This window comes from Rattus norvegicus, chromosome X (genome assembly GCF_036323735.1).
Source record: "Rattus norvegicus strain BN/NHsdMcwi chromosome X, GRCr8, whole genome shotgun sequence".
Lineage (NCBI taxonomy): Eukaryota > Metazoa > Chordata > Mammalia > Rodentia > Muridae > Rattus > Rattus norvegicus.
Genome location: NC_086039.1, coordinates 119,228,223 through 119,244,530, shown reverse-complemented (window position 1 = coordinate 119,244,530; position 16,308 = coordinate 119,228,223). Strand labels below are relative to the sequence as shown.

General features: G+C 40.4%; 1 long non-coding RNA gene across 1 annotated transcript in view; it reads left to right on the top strand.

The window, feature by feature from the left end:
• The window catches only part of LOC120099301 (uncharacterized), a 47,902-nt gene extending 32,189 nt beyond the window's left edge, over window positions 1-15,713 (top strand). Inside the window, exons 3-4 of the long non-coding RNA XR_005498379.2 lie at window positions 1,961-2,139; window positions 13,961-15,713. This is a non-coding gene — a long non-coding RNA (uncharacterized LOC120099301). The remainder of the gene's footprint in view (window positions 1-1,960; window positions 2,140-13,960) is intronic.
• Window positions 15,714-16,308: the final 595 nt, after the last annotated feature.

The window sequence follows — 16,308 nt, the reverse complement described above, 5'->3', positions numbered from 1 at the left end:
AACTCTAGATTAATTAAAGTTGGCATAATGTCAGATATAGAGGTTTATGGTAGTTACATATGATTACTACTCTGAGGCTACAGTGTTCTAGAAAATTACAAGGATTATATTTTTCATCTTTATAAAGGGTACCAGAATATTAGGACCACTTATTTAGTGAAAAGGGTCCTTATTTCACATTTTCCACTCAAATAAAGATTAGAATATATGCTTAGATGAAACCATTGAGTTACAGAATAACATGTAGATACACATTCATAGGAGAAGCATATGGATTGCTCTTTTAACAAAAATGGAAAGGAAAATTATAAGTTTGGACTTCATAAAAATTTTAAAATTTGAAAAGCATATACTAACATAAATTAAATAAAAATGGTAAAGCTGTGTTAATATGTTAATTAAATATGCTTATTAATTAATAAGAAGAGCACAAAATAGAATAATGGACAAAGATTAAATAGAATATTCACAAAAACAAATTATAAAAGCTTAACTTCCAAAGTACTTGGAAAGATAAACTAAAAGGTTTACATTATAAAATATTATATGAAATAAATTTGCCTAGATTTGTGCATGCTGTTGAAATCCTGTGAACAAGGACAATCATTACTTACAGTTTACGTTGGTATGGTGTTTTGGAGGGTTATTTAATAATATGCTTAAGGCATTAAATTGTATGTGACATTAATTTTTTTGAAGTATCTTCTAATTTATTTTTAATTTTGTTAATCTGAAATTTTGTACCAATAAGTACATTCAGGAAATGGAGAGGGTAAACCCTACTTTGAGAAGAAGAGAACATTTTGTTATCTGTGTAGTAATAAGTGAACTGTAGTTCTGGTTACTGGAAAAAGCTTCCTAGGAAGGAAATGTAGATGATTATTAATAAGTTCAGACAATTCTTAAAGCATTAGAGCCAGTCCCTTGCATTGAAAAGGATAAATTCAGCTATTATACATAAATTAGTTTATTTTAAAGAAATAGCCCAACAAGATATCAAATATGAACCCTCACAGAAACACATAAAACCAAAAATTCATTGTAGTGGTTTTAAAAATAGGAAAATCTTGTAGGATGATGTCATTATGCAGGTGAAGGCAGGTACAAAATAGAACAAGGCCTGTCACTGGATGAGAAGGAAAGATAGGCAGGAAAAAAGTTTTAGAGAAGAGGAGGAAACATGGGGGGGGGGGAGTAGCATAGATGCGGATGGTAAGATTCTTCTCTGTACCTTTACAGGTTGTTATGAATATTCTTAAGGGATGGATGTGTACAGAATTTTGTGTATCTAGAGGAGCAAACTGTATATTCTCTAGGTGGGTAATTATCAATTGGATCAGAGGTTACTGTGTTGTATGTTCTTTCATGTAGTGATTTAATTGAATTTAAGACAGTGTGTGGTAGCTAGAGACACTTGACCGCCCAGAATTGGGATGTGTAGTCTGGCATGGTGGCAACCTGCCTTGGGAACTAGATGGGTAGAGAGATTGTTGCCAGGCTCAGAGAGTAGCCATTGGCAGTGTGATATGGAATAGAGCAAAGCAGGTGAGACACTTTGCTGTCTGAGATGAAGATATCTACCAGATATTATGGGGCACTATGGTGCCAGAACTTGTGCAGGATAAAAGACGGCATTTTTTATAATTTTACAGCAACAAGATCTGAAAACAACTCAATCATTGAACATATGGTCACATTTCAATAAGTTCAAAATGAGATGACCTCAGTTGTTAAAAAGCAAGGAATTGGCAAAGTAATTATATACAAGACCTGTTGTTTAAGAAAGACAATGACAATGGAAAGGGAATAACATTCGAAATGTAAATAAGAAATACTCAAGTTAAAAAAATAAAATAAATAAATAAAAAGAAAAAAAAAAGAAAGACAATGAGACAGGCTCTGCCTTCCAGAAGACCAGGTAGGTTACCCATGGACGTTTTCACTCTCTCTGTTCTTCCAGACCCAATCCTCAGGGCTGTCCCTAGCAGTGTCACAGAATACCAGCTTCAGCATACCGTCCTCCCTGTCCACATATCCTCTGGATCCTACAGACCATTCCCCCTTCATCACTGTATCCCAGCCTCAACTCAAGAGGACACCCTCCTGATCCACCATAGTTCATATCTGCCAGAAGACCAGGTAGGTTGCTTGTGGACCTTCTCTCTTGGTATTGCTGAATATACTAACCTGGGCTTGTATCTGTGGTCTCTTAGAGTCTATAGCAAATCTGTCTAAGACCATCTAGCTTTTAAAGTATCTATTGAGAAGACAGGCACAATTCTAAATAGGTTTGGTGGCTGCACATGGGATGGATCCCCAGGTGGTGCAGTCTCTGACCTTTCCTTGGTGTTTTTCCCTTGAAACTTTTAATATTCTTTCTTTATTCTTGTGTATTTAGTGTTTTGATTATATTTTGCATATTTTCATGGGATATTATATGTATTTACATTTTAAATGTTATTGCCTTACCTGGTTCCACCCTCTCCCATCCCTCCTTCCCCTGCTTCTATGAAGATGTTCTTCTTCCCACCAACCCACTCCCACCTCAACACCCTGGCATTCCCCTACACCAGGGAAACAAGTCTTCACAGGACCATGAGCTTCTTTCCCATCGATGCCAGACAATGCCATCCTCTGCTACATATGAGGATGAAGCCATGAATCCCTCCACGTGTACTCTTTGGTTGGTGATTTAGTCCCTAGGAGCTCTGGGGGGGGTCTGGTTGACTGACATTATTGTTCTTCCTATGGGGTTGTAAACCCCTTCAGCTCTCCCAGTTCTTCCAACTCCTCCACTGGAGTCCCCTGATGGTTAGCTGCAATCATCCTCATCTATTTAAGTAGGGCTCTGGCAGAGCCTCTCAGGAGTCCATACCAGGGTCCTGTCAGCAAGCACTTCTTGGCATCAGCAATAGTGTAATAGTGATTGGGTTTGGTGGCTGCACATGAGATGGATCCCCAGGTGGTACAGTCTCTGGATGGCCTTTCGTTCAGTCCCCACTCTACTCTTTGTACCTGTATTTCCTCACATGAGTATTTTGTTCCCCCTTCTAAAAATAACTGAAACATCCACATTTTTTCTTCCTTCTTCTTGAGCTTGGTATAATCTGTGAATTGTATCTTGTGTATTCTGAGCTTTTGGGCTAATAACCACTTATCAGCAAGTGCATACCATTATGTGGCATTGGGACCTGCTTTTCCTGTTGAATCTATTTGGTTTCTATATGTTTCTTGTACCTTCATATGCATTGCTTTCTCTAGGTTAGAAAATTTTTCTTCTATGATTTTGGGCACACCATACCCAGTATTTATACATACAAAAGCACACTTCAACATCAAGGACAGATATTACCTTGGGGTAGAGGATAGATATTTGGATTTTTCAACAAATCTAATACTCAAGATGCTCCCTATTACTGCAACAGAACACGACCTGGAGCCTCCCTTCCCACTGGTCCATGTCTCCTGTGTCTCCAGAGGGTGCCTTCTAGGCTTCCCCTTCCCCCAGCCTCCAATACCAGCAAGAACTGTCCCTTGAACAAACCAGCTGAGGAGGCAAGTAAAACAGGAAATACATAGTCAGCGCACTTTCTGAAAATCCAGAGAGGAAACAGAAAGGAATAAAACACCCACCCAACAAAGACAACCCCAGAAATCAGCCCCTAGACTTATAATCACCCTAAATCCAGATGCCTAGACACCAGAGGAGGAGCATAATCAAAAAACATCCCAGGCAATATGTCTCCACCAGAGCCTAGCTATCCTATTACTGCAGGTCCTGAATATTTCAATATAGCTGAAACACAAGAAAAGGACCTTTAAGGCAATTATAAGAAGATGATAATGGTTCTTAAAAAGGAAATTAATGACTTCCTTAACGAAATTCAGGTAATCACTAACAAACACTTGGAAGAAATAAATATGATATTTTTAAAGAGCCAAGAAAAAACAATAGTTGAAGGAAACAAAACTTTTCAAGCACTTAAAATGAAAAACAAAGAATTAATAAAGAAAGCACAAGCAGAGGAAATTCTGGAAATGAAAAATTTAGGAATGAGAAAAGGATCTACAGAGGCAAGCTTTATCAACAGAATAAAAAATGGAAGAAAGAATCTCAGGCATTGAAGGTATGATAGAAGAAATGGAACCATCAGTCAAAGAAAATGTTAAATCTAAAAAATTCCTGACACAAAGCATCCAGGGAATCTAGGACACTATGAAAAAAACAAACCTAAAAATAATAGAAATAAATGAAGGATAATAATTCCAGCTCAAAGGTCCAGGGGACTTTTTAAACAAAATCATAGAAGAATTTCTAACCTAAAGAAAGAGATGACTATCAAGGTACAAGAAGCATACAAAAATCCAAACCAAATAGATTCAATGAGAAAGCAGGTATCCAAGCCAATAATAATCAAAACACTGAACATAAAGTAAAGTAAAAATATTAAAAGCTTCAAGAGAAAAAGATCAAGTAACACATAAAGGCAAGTCTACTAAAATTAAGGCAAGTCTACTAAAATTACACCTGGGTTCTCAATGGATACTCTAAAAGCCAGAAGGCCTTGGACAGATGTGCTGCAGACTCTAAGGAACCACAGATACGAGCCCAGATTAGCAAAACTTTCAATTACCAGAGATGGAGAAACAAGATACTTTATGACAAAGTCAAATTTAAACAATATCTACAAATCCAGGCCTACAGAAGGACCCAAGGTGAGTCACTACACCCACTATAACACAGGAACTAAATCATCTGACATCAGCAAAACAAAGAAATGTCCTCTCCCCTCTCCCCTCTTATCATTATCACCACCAACAACAGCAACAATAACAACAAAATAGCATGAATTAACAATCATTAGTCATTGATACCCTGTTGCCTGTGTCCTCCTTCCTGCCTGGAGTATCCTTTGGGGGCAGTGGTTGAGAAGGTGCAGAATCAAAAGCTCAGATTCTGGGAGCAGTAGCAGTTCCTGATTGGCTGTCATTGTCTGCCTCACCAATCTCTAGACTCTCAGTCAGGCTTTATTTTGCCCTCTTGTGGAAGTTACCTCCACAGCTGTGTGGGACCCACTAGCTGTTTACCAAGGTTTATGTAGAAGTAGCCATCGCCTTGTCAGTGAGGCCTGCTGTTCCTCTCAATACCAATAGTCTTAATTTTACAATAAAAAGACACAGAGTAACACTGGGGAGTAACATGGGGAAACTGGATCCATCCTTCTGTATACAAAAGCATCACTCAACATCAAAGATAGACATCACCTTAGGGTAAAGAGTTAGAAAAAGACATTCCAATCAGATGGATCAAAGTAGCAAGATACTATAACCAATTCAATATCAAACAAAATAGACTTCAAACCAAATTTAATTAAAAGAGATGGGGAAGGACACTACATAATTATTAAAGAAGTAACCACCAGATGACATTTCAACTCTTAACATGAGAGCACAGAAGGGCACCGACTTCTGTAAAAGAAACACAACTACAGGTAAAATCACATATTATTTCTCACATACTGATAGTATGAGACTTAAGTACTCCACTATCACCAAGGCATAGATCATCCAGGCAAAAAGTAAACAAAGAAATACTGGAACTAACAGATGTTATAAACCAAAAGGTCCTAACTGATATTTACAGAATATTTTACCCAAACACACACAAAAACAAATACCACTTCTCAGCACCTCATACAATTTTCTCCAAAATTGGCTACACATTCAGGCACAAAGCAAGTCTAAATAGATACAAGAAAATTGAAATAACTCCCTGAATCCTATCGGACCACCATGGTTTAAAACCAGATATCAATAACAACAGAAACAATAGCATACACCCTCATGGAAACTGAACAATGCCCATCTGAATGACTACTGGGTCAAGGTATAAATAAAGAAATTAGTAACTTCCTAGAATTCAATGAAAATATGTAGGATTAGGTGCCCCCCCCCTCCAACACAGGGCTCAGGCTGCTGGGACGCTGGACATGGGAAGTTTGACAGGCTTACCCCATGCCACCGCTGGTTGGTTGTAGGGCTGTGAGAAGCTGCTGGACACCGCTCTGGGGGTAAGTAAAGTCTGAGCATGGGAAACAACTGGCGCTGGTTCAGGATTCCCTGGGCCTGTAAGGAGGCCGGGCCATGTTCTTAAGCTCTTGGGCATCCAGGCATCACTTTGGTGCCTCAGAAGAGCTGAGAATAGAGTGGGGGTCCTCAGGGCTAGATCTATTCCCGGGCTGAGGGGAAAAGAGGGGGAGGGCTCTGGCTGGTTCTTCAGGGGAAGAGTCTTTGGCTGGACTGTGTGGGCTGCAGGCTTGGGCTTGGTGGTGGCCACTGCTGGGAGCACAGGGAGTCCTTCTGCCGGAGATGAGATTGTACCTCTGTAGGAGAAGGGCTTCTCTATGGCTCCCCATGGTGGATCCCATGAAAAGAGGCAGTCCATGGTCTCAAGGCATTTATTGTCATGGCAGAAGTAAGATGAATGAAACCGTACCCCACTTCTCAGAGTTAGCCTGACATTAAATACCTTTTGCAGGGAGGAGTGTCTGGGAAGGGAAAGTCATTGCCCAAGCCTCCAGATCTTTAGGTCCTCATTGTAATAGAGATCTGTCTTGAGCCTACATGACCTGTAGTCACATCCTCTACATATGAAGGGTCTTGGGGTGTTGCCCTTATGTGAGTGATGGTCACAAATCTGGGGGTGGGAGGGGCTGCAGGCTTCTGACCTGCCTTGTTTCCTGGGAGCCAGGCAAAGCAGCTACCATCCCTTTCAGAGTCTCCAGGACTCAAACCTCAACCAGGAACCAGGGTGTCTTTCAGTGCCCCACAAAAATGAATGCAAAACATACCCAAAATTATGGTCATGATGAAAACTGCTCTAAGAGGAAAGTTCATAGCACTAAGTGCCTATAAAAATACTAGCAATTTAACAACACTCTTGAAAGCTCTAGAACAAAAAAAATGAGGACAGCCAGGAGGAGTAGGTGGCAAGAGATAATCAAACCGAGGGCTGAAATCAGTAAAGTAGAAACAGAAGAATACAAAGAGTCAGTCAAACAAAGAGCTGGCTCTTTGAGGAAATTCCAAACTAAGAGGCAGAGAATATCCAAATTAACAATATCAGAAACAAACCAAGAGCAGAGCAACAGACACAAAGAAAATCCAGAGAATCATAAGGATATACTTTAACAACCTGTATTCAACCACTACCTAGCAGAGAAAGCCTAGGTACAGCAGGAGTCAGCAGGAGGGACTAGCAAGAATGCCAGGAGTTCTGGGCTATGATTCTCTGAGCAAAGCTAAGATCAGCAAAGACCAGAGAGCAAGTGTTGTACAGCTAGCTGTATAGCAAGCAAAGCTCAGCCTCAGTCACTGTCTGCGGAGTCCTTTCTCTATCTCTCCAAACATCACAGGTCTTGCCTCAGCATGTGTCTTGCCTCAGTAAATGGCTCCACATGACATCACTCTGCCAATCAGCTCAAGTATAAGGAGGTGACAAGAAGCTGCAGAACACCACCAGAATGGTTTTGGTGCATTTCCTTCTATGGAGTCCTGACAAATAGAGCTCACCTACACAATATATTGAGGATCAATAAATGTGTGTTGTTAGCAAAGAATCCTCCATCACGTGTTCTTTCACACGCTTGCTTTAGTACAACACAGACCATCCTTTCTCCTGTGTCTGCTTCAGCAAAACATTCCTTCATGAGTCTGCCTTAGCCTTTCATCTTGCCCACTTCAGGCAAAGACACTTTCACCTGTTTGCCCCAGCAACACACCCTCCAACACAACTGACTTTCCAAAGAACCCTTAAGTTTCTTCTTCAGATGCCAAAATATCGCCTTCATGACAAAAGTTTTGGAGGGATCATGGATACAAGTGGCATATCTAAACAATCATAAAGGCAATTTACAGCAAGCCAATACTCAACATCAAATGTAGAGAAACTCAAAATAATTTCACTAAAATCAGGAACAAGACAAGGCTGTTTACTCCATATCTATTCAACATAGTACTTGAAGTTCTAGCAGGAGCAAATAAAACAACTAAAGGGGATCAGGGTGATACAAATTGGAAAGGAAGAATCAGTGTATCAATTTGTACTTGATATGATAACGTACATAAGCGACTCCAAAAGTTCTACTAGGGAACTCTTACAGCTGATAAACTCCTGCACCAAAGTAGCTTCATACAAATTCAACTAAAAAAATTAGTAGCCCTCCTGTATACATATGACAAATGAGCTAAGAAAAAAATCAGAGAAACAACACCCTTCACAATAGCCATAAATAGTACAGAATACCTTGGTGTAACTCTAACCAAGCAAGTAAAAGCCCTATATAATAAGAACTTCAAGTTTCTGGTGGAGAAGGAAAGCATCTTCAACAAATAGTGCTGGTCAAACTGGATGTTGGCAGGCAGAGGAATGCAAAGATACATACTTATCATTCTTCATAAAATCCAAGACTAAATTGATCAAACACCTCCACATAAAACCACCCACTCCTCTCTCACAGATCTGATAGAAGAGAAAACAGGGAATAGCCTTGACCACATTGGCACAGATGACAACTTTCTGAATGGGAACACTAAGAACAACAATTAATAAATGTGACATCATGAAACTGAGAAGCTTCTGTAAGGCAAAGTACACTGTAGAGGGCCGCAATAACATTTGCCACCACTAGATGGCGTTGGCTTCCACTGCACCCCACGTGGAAGGCCAGGATAGCCTCCGCCATTACAAGATGGCGCCAGCCTTTGCCGCGCCAGCCGGCCCCCTTTCAGGAAGTTAACTGTGCGCATGTGCAAGAGTGCCTTCGTGCCAGGTCTTTGCCCACTCTGGGGTGTGCCTTATGAGATCATGGGTAAACAACCAATCAGGTGTGGGTGCGCCGCACTAGGGTTTTATAAGCACGCCATGTTGGCGCGGCGGGCGCTTCCTCTTCTAAGATTAAAATACAGTTTGGTCATAGCAAGGATTTCTAATGTCCGCGTGCTTCTTGCCGGAGGAAAGTCGCGCGCCGGACAGTACACCATCAATCCAACAAAGCAGCAGCCTACAAGTAGGGAAAAGGTTTTTCAGCTCCACATTAGATATCCAACATCTACAAAGAACTCAAGAAAGTAGACATCAAAAAAATCAAATTAAGAATGGTGTTTTGGAGAATTAAAATTTCTAAAGAGAGAATGTTCTGTAAAAGAATCTCAATTGGTCAGAAACAAGGAAATGCTTAACATCTTAGTCATCAGGGAAATGAGAAGCAAAACTAGTTTGACCAGCTGTCTGGAAGGGGTTTAGACAAACTGAAGTACCTGGAAAGAACCCACTCCAGTATATTGAGCTGCCTGCAGGCTGTACAATTGCTCCAAGTTCCTGGCTTTATGACCTGTCACCCTTGCTGAGGTAGGCCTTGGTGACACAGCTGTCACTGAGTCATTTCTGTTCCTGTAAGTCACCCTTCACCCATACTCCTGTAAGTAAGCCCAATAAAACTGGTTGGTTCACTGAGTGGGACTTTGGTGGTTTCCATACCTTAGACAGTCATGGGCTTTCTATCTGGGGTGAGTCCAGATAACATGACCTAATATTTTTATATTTAGAAGAATCAACAAAGTAATCTGCTTATTAAAATGAAAATAGTATATACATTTAGTAATATGAGAGCTATCAGGAATAAACTAACACATTGAACAACGAGAGTAGTTAGACTGTGTGGTTTAATACCATTTAATTTAACATAAATTTGCATATGTACATATAAATTGCATATATGCCAACATTTAAAATAGTTTATGTGTATGAACATTTTGCATGTCTGGTAGCCACAGAGACCAGAAGAAGATGTCAGATACCCTGGAACTGGGTTATAGACTGTTGTGAGCCAACATGTGAATGCTGGGAATCACACCCAGGACCTTCAAAAAAGCAGCAAGTGCTCTTAACTGCTGAGTCATCTTTTCAGTCCCATATGACAACATTTGGAAGCATGTGAGGCATGTGCTACTATGCCTGGTTTTATGTGACTTGGAATTACAATCAGGGCTTGTGCGTGCTAGGTAGGTGTTCTACCAACTGTGCCTTTTCCTTTCTTACACAACTCTTTTCTGTTTATGTGTATAATGTACTGTCTCATTGAAGTCATTTAGAAAGTACATATTTACAAATCAAATTATTAAGAATTTAAAGTAGTGGGGCTGGGGATTTAGCTCAGTGGTAGAGCGCTTACCTAGGAAGTGCAAAGCCCTGGGTTCGGTCCCCAGCTCCGAAAAAAAGAACCAAAAAAAAAAAAAAAAAGAATTTAAAGTAGTGACAGTATTAAGTCACATCTGGGACCTTGGAAGGAACAGATCCTGTGTGATTTTAAGGTTTTACTTCCTGAAAGCTCGTTTGTGACCTAATAATGGTGTGTGTGAGAGGGCTGCTTCTAGATACCATTAGCAAGAGACACACATGAAACCACCAGCTACACGGCAGGTTAGTACACCATGCTTAAGTGGGACTGACTGCGTTTCTTGCTCCAGGCTTTTCTCCACAAAGCTGAAAGCTTAACTAAGTATATGTCTGGAATTACACTCTGGCTTCCACTGCTTCTAGGAGCTAGTGTGTGTTAGAGGTCCAATACTGATACAATTAATTTTTTAAAATTGTGTATTTGTGGACTGACTCTGTGATCTCTTATTAGTAACTCCAATTGTGTTTTAGACAGATGGATCTGACAGGAGAATGTTTAGTAAGAGCTTTTTCCAACTGTGTTCAATTTTCTCTTCCTTGCTCTGGAGGTAATTTTGAACACTTTTGATTTCAGTATCTTGTAAAATTCTGTTCTAAAAGTTTTGCTACCTTTTTTTGCAGTGCATAGGAAAAACCCAGTGTCTTTACACAGTACAGTGAAGCCTTTCTTCTGCTGAGCTACCTCTACACGCCTTGGTGATTTTTGCTTGATTCTATTTGTTTTGGTTTTAGAAAGGGTCACTATGTAGCCGAAACAGATTTGGAACCCCCTACATAACATAAACTTACCTAGAATTGGCTAGGTACTTAACTCTACGCCCCTTTAAGACTAAGATTGTTCAAGCAGTCTTGACATTTGTGATCCTCCTGCGTGGGCCTTGGCCTCTGCTCTAAGAGTGCTGGGATCCTAGGCATGTACCACCACTTCCAAATAAGATTGCTGCTGTCTACTATAGTGTTCCTTATACCAGTTCTAGAACATGCCATTCAAGTCCCTGGCTTGTGGGTCTGGAAATTCTTCAGTTGTATGCAGTTCATGGCAGCTTTCTTGATCTGTACTTCTGTCTCGGGGAGTTAAGTGCAGGATCCAATAAGAGTGGGCAGCAGAAATGATAGAAGTTCCTGAAGTTAAGAACTGCCAAGTTGAAGGCTCTGGGGAGAGACGTGGAGTCACAGTGCCAGAAAGCTGAGTAACTTGAGTGGTGTTTAAAAAAAGGAAAAGATAATGGAAAATGGTTGAATAGAAATTAGGGACTCTTAAAAAGTCTAAAGAAATCTAGTCAATATTATTCTGGATATATTAAAGAAAAAACGCCAATCAAGTTAAAATTTGTGGCATATTTTTAAGGTACACACTTAGGTTATTTAATGGTTTTCCTTAGCATGTATAACATTACACAATATAGTCATTCAGAATAATTGCTGTGTTTAGAAAATAGAAATTTATAGTGTAGTATGAATTATTTATTTTATTATTAATTGTAGTAAAATAAACAGAGCATCATATTTACCACATTAGCAATTTTAGTGTGCAGTTAGACAGTGTTAAGTACAAGCATATAATTGTACAGTAAATCTCCAGTGCTGTTTTTATCTTGAGAAAATAAACTGTACTCATTAAGTAACTCCTCATTCTCATCCTGATTCCTGATAATGACTATCCAGTCCTCTGAAGCTATGCATTTGACTCTTTTAGATACTTCACATAAGGAACCATACAACATGTGTATTTGAGGGGCTGCCTTATTTCATTTGGCATAATGTCCTTAAGATTTACCCACATGGTATCTATCATATGACAGTATTTCTTTCCTTAAAAATGGAATAATATTCCAATTATGTATATATCATATTTTGTTTTTCTGTGGTACATATGTGGAACATACAAGGTACTCCCATTTCTTGGCTATTGTGAACAGTGCTGTTATGAACATGGGAATTCACATTTGTGCATTTCTGGCTCATATGGTAGTTATATGGTCAGTTCAGAAAAGAAATTAACAGAGCTTAGTTCCAAAACCATTTTAAAAGCCCACCAGCAATGCATGAATGATAAGTACTTTGAATTCTTGCTATTTTTTAGAGAGTTGCCATTATTTTTGACAGGCTATAATCATATTTCACTATGGTTTTGATTTGCACATGCCAGTATATGTTCTTTGATGAAATGTTATTTCTTTCCCACACTTTCTACTGTTTGGTTTTGTTGCTATTTAGTGTGCGTTAGAGTTACCATCGCTGTGCTGAAACAGCATGACCAAAAGCAGATTGGGGAGGAAAGGATATATTTGGCTTATACTTCATCTGTTCTTCATCATCAAAGAAAGTGTCCAGACAGGAAGTCAAACCAAGCAGGAACTTGCGGGCAGGAGCTGATGCAGAACCCATGGATGGATGCTGCTTACTGGGTTCCTCCTCCTGGCTTACTCAGCTTTCTTTCTTTCTTTCTTTCTTTCTTTCTTTCTTTCTTTCTTTCTTTCCTTCTTTCCTTCTTTCCTTCTTTCCTTCTTTCCTTCTTCCTTCCATTTTTACTAAATAGGGTATTTCTTCTTTACATATCAAATGTTATTCCCTTTCCGGGTTTCCTGTCCATTAGCCCCCTAATCCCTCCCCTTCCCTCCCCTTCTACAGAAAGCAGGAGCACCAACCCAGGGATGGCACCACCCACTAAAGACAGGAACCTTCCCCATCATTCACTAATTAAGAAAATATCCTACAGCTGTATCTTATGTTGGCATTTTATCAATTGAGGTTCTTTCCTTTCAGAGAACTCTAGCTTGTGTTAAGTTGACATAAAACTAACTAGAACACTGTTTATCATTGGAGGAAGTCAGAAAAGGAACCCAAACAGGGCAGGAACTGAGGAGGACTTCACATATATCCATTCACATGCAAAATCCCACAGCTCCTGATGGTTATGGTGAAATTTTGCTTACTGGCTTGTTCATTATGGCTTGCTTAGCCTCCTTTCTTATAGAACCTAGGACCACCAGCCCAAGGGTGGCACCACCCAAAATTGACTAAACCCTCCCTTGATAATTAGTAATTAAGAAAATGCTCTACAGGTTTCCATGTGGCCCAATCTGATGGAGGCATATTCTCAGACCAGTCTCCCTCCTTCTCTCCAATAACTACAGTCATGTCAATTTGACATAAAATACCCAACATAGTGGTGGGGTGGAATGGGTGTTTGCATGTGAATGCATGCATATGGAGGCCTCCTCAGGAATTCCATCTATGTTTTTGGAAACAGGGACTCTCATTGGTCTAGAACACACCAGTTAGGCTAGACTTGTTGACCAGTGAACCCCAGGGACCTTATTGTCTCTGTTTTCGTAGCACTGGGATTGCAGATATGTGCTGCTATGCTCCATGGTATGTATATGTATATGCATATGTATGTGTGTGTGTGTTATATAGCAAACCAATGAATTATTAACAGGTATATGTGTGGGGGTATTAGCATGGTGTATGGATGACTTAAAAGAGCTGCATCGCATCTCCAGATAGCACACTCTAACATGTGAAGAACTACTGCATCTCCAGATAGCACACTCTAACATGCGAAGAGCTACTTGCAGACAACTCGGATAGTTAGACTATCTTCTCTGCAGTTCTGTAGTCCTGAGTCTTTCTAGCAGTTCTTTTTTAAACAATATTTTATTTTACTATTTCTATTGATTATTTTATTTATTGACATGTAAAATATTGTCCCCCTTACAGGTCTCCCCTCTGCAAAGGGACCCCTAGTCCATTTTGCACAAAGCTCAAGTCCAATTGGGTCAAGGACCTCAACATAAAATCAAATACACTCAAACTAATAGAAGAGAAAGTGGGCAAGAACCTCGGACACATGGACACTGGGGAAAATTTCCTGAACAGAATACCAATGGCTTATACTCTAAGATCAAGAATCGACAAATGTGACCTCATAAAACTGCAAAGCTTCTGTAGGTCAAAGGACACTGTCATTAGGACAAATGGCAACCAACAGACTGGTAAAAGATATTTACCAATCCTACATCTGATAGAGGGCTAATACCCAATATATACAAAGAACTCAAGAAGGTAGACTCCAGAGAGTCAAATAACCCTATTAAAAATGGGGTACAAAGCTAAACAAAGAGTTCCCAGCTGAGGAATATCGAATGGCTAAGAAACACCGAATGAAATGTTCAACATCCTTATTCATCAGGGAAATGCAAATCAAAACGACATCAAGATACCACCTGGAGACCCGGTGAGAAAGAGACCCAACCGCCTGGTCAGGTGGGCACTCCTGAGGCGGCAGAGCGGAAGAGACCACCAACACTGCTCACCCCTGCCCACATCCATGGCCCAAGAGGAAACTGTATAAGGCCTCTGGGCTCCCGTGGGGGAGGGCCCAGGAGCGGCAGGACCCCTGCCAGAGACACCGCCGGACCCTGAAGGAAACAGACCGGATAAACAGTTCTCTGCACCCAAATCCCGTGGGAGGGAGAGCTAAACCTTCAGAGAGGCAGACAAGCCTGGGAAACCAGAAGAGACTGCTCCCTGCACACACATCTCAGACGCCAGAGGAAAAAGCCAAAGACCATCTGGAACCCTGGTGCACTGAAGCTCCCGGAAGGGGCGGCACAGGTCTTCCTGGTTGCTGCCACTGCAGAGAGCCCCTGGGCAGCACCCCACGAGCAAACCTGAGCCTCGGGACCACAGGTAAGACCAAATTTTCTGCTGCAAGAAAGCTGCCTGGTGAACTCAAGACACAGGCCCACAGGAACAGCTGAAGACCTGTAGAGAGGAAAAACTACACGCCCGAAAGCAGAACACTCTGTCCCCATAACTGACTGAAAGAGAGGAAAACAGGTCTACAGCACTCCTGACACACAGGCTTATAGGACAGTCTAGCCACTGTCAGAAATAGCAGAACAAAGTAACACTAGAGATAATCTGATGGCGAGAGGCAAGCACAGGAACCCAAGCAACAGAAACCAAGACTACATGCCATCATCGGAGCCCAATTCTCCCACCAAAACAAACATGGAATATCCAAACACACCAGAAAAGCAAGATCTAGTTTCAAAATCATATTTGATCATGATGCTGGAGGACTTCAAGAAAGACCTGAACACACTTAGGGAAGCACAGGAAAACATTAATAAACAAGTAAAAGCCTACAGAGAGGATTCGCAAAAATCCCTGAAAGAATTCCAGGAAAACACAATCAAACAGTTGAAGGAATTAAAAATGGAAATAGAAGCAATCAAGAAAGAACACATGGAAACAACCCTGGATATAGAAAACCAAAAGAAGAGACAAGGAGCTGTAGATACAAGCTTCACCAACAGAATACAAGAGATGGAAGAGAGAATCTCAGGAGCGGAAGATTCCATAGAAATCATTGACTCAACTGTCAAAGATAATGTAAAGCGGAAAAAGCTACTGGTCCAAAACATACAGGAAATCCAGGACTCAATGAGAAGATCAAACCTAAGGATAATAGGTATAGAAGAGAGTGAAGACTCCCAGCTCAAAGGACCAGTAAATATCTTCAACAAAATCATAGAAGAAAACTTCCCTAACCTAAAAAAAGAGATACCCATAGACATACAAGAAGCCTACAGAACTCCAAATAGATTGGACCAGAAAAGAAACACCTCCCGTCACATAATTGTCAAAACACCAAACGCACAAAATAAAGAAAGAATATTAAAAGCAGTAAGGGAAAAAGGTCAAGTAACATATAAAGGGAGACCTATCAGAATCACACCAGACTTCTCACCAGAAACTATGAAGGCCAGAAGATCCTGGACTGATGTTATACAGACCCTAAGAGAACACAAATGCCAGCCCAGATTACTGTATCCAGCAAAACTCTCAATTAACATTGATGGAGAAACCAAGATATTCCATGACAAAACCAAATTTACACAATATCTTTCTACAAATCCAGCACTACAAAGGATAATAAATGGTAAAGCCCAACATAAGGAGGCAAGGTATACCCTAGAAGAAGCAAGAAACTAATCGTCTTGGCAACAAAACGAAGAGAATGAAAGCACACAAACATAACCTCACATCCAAATATGAAT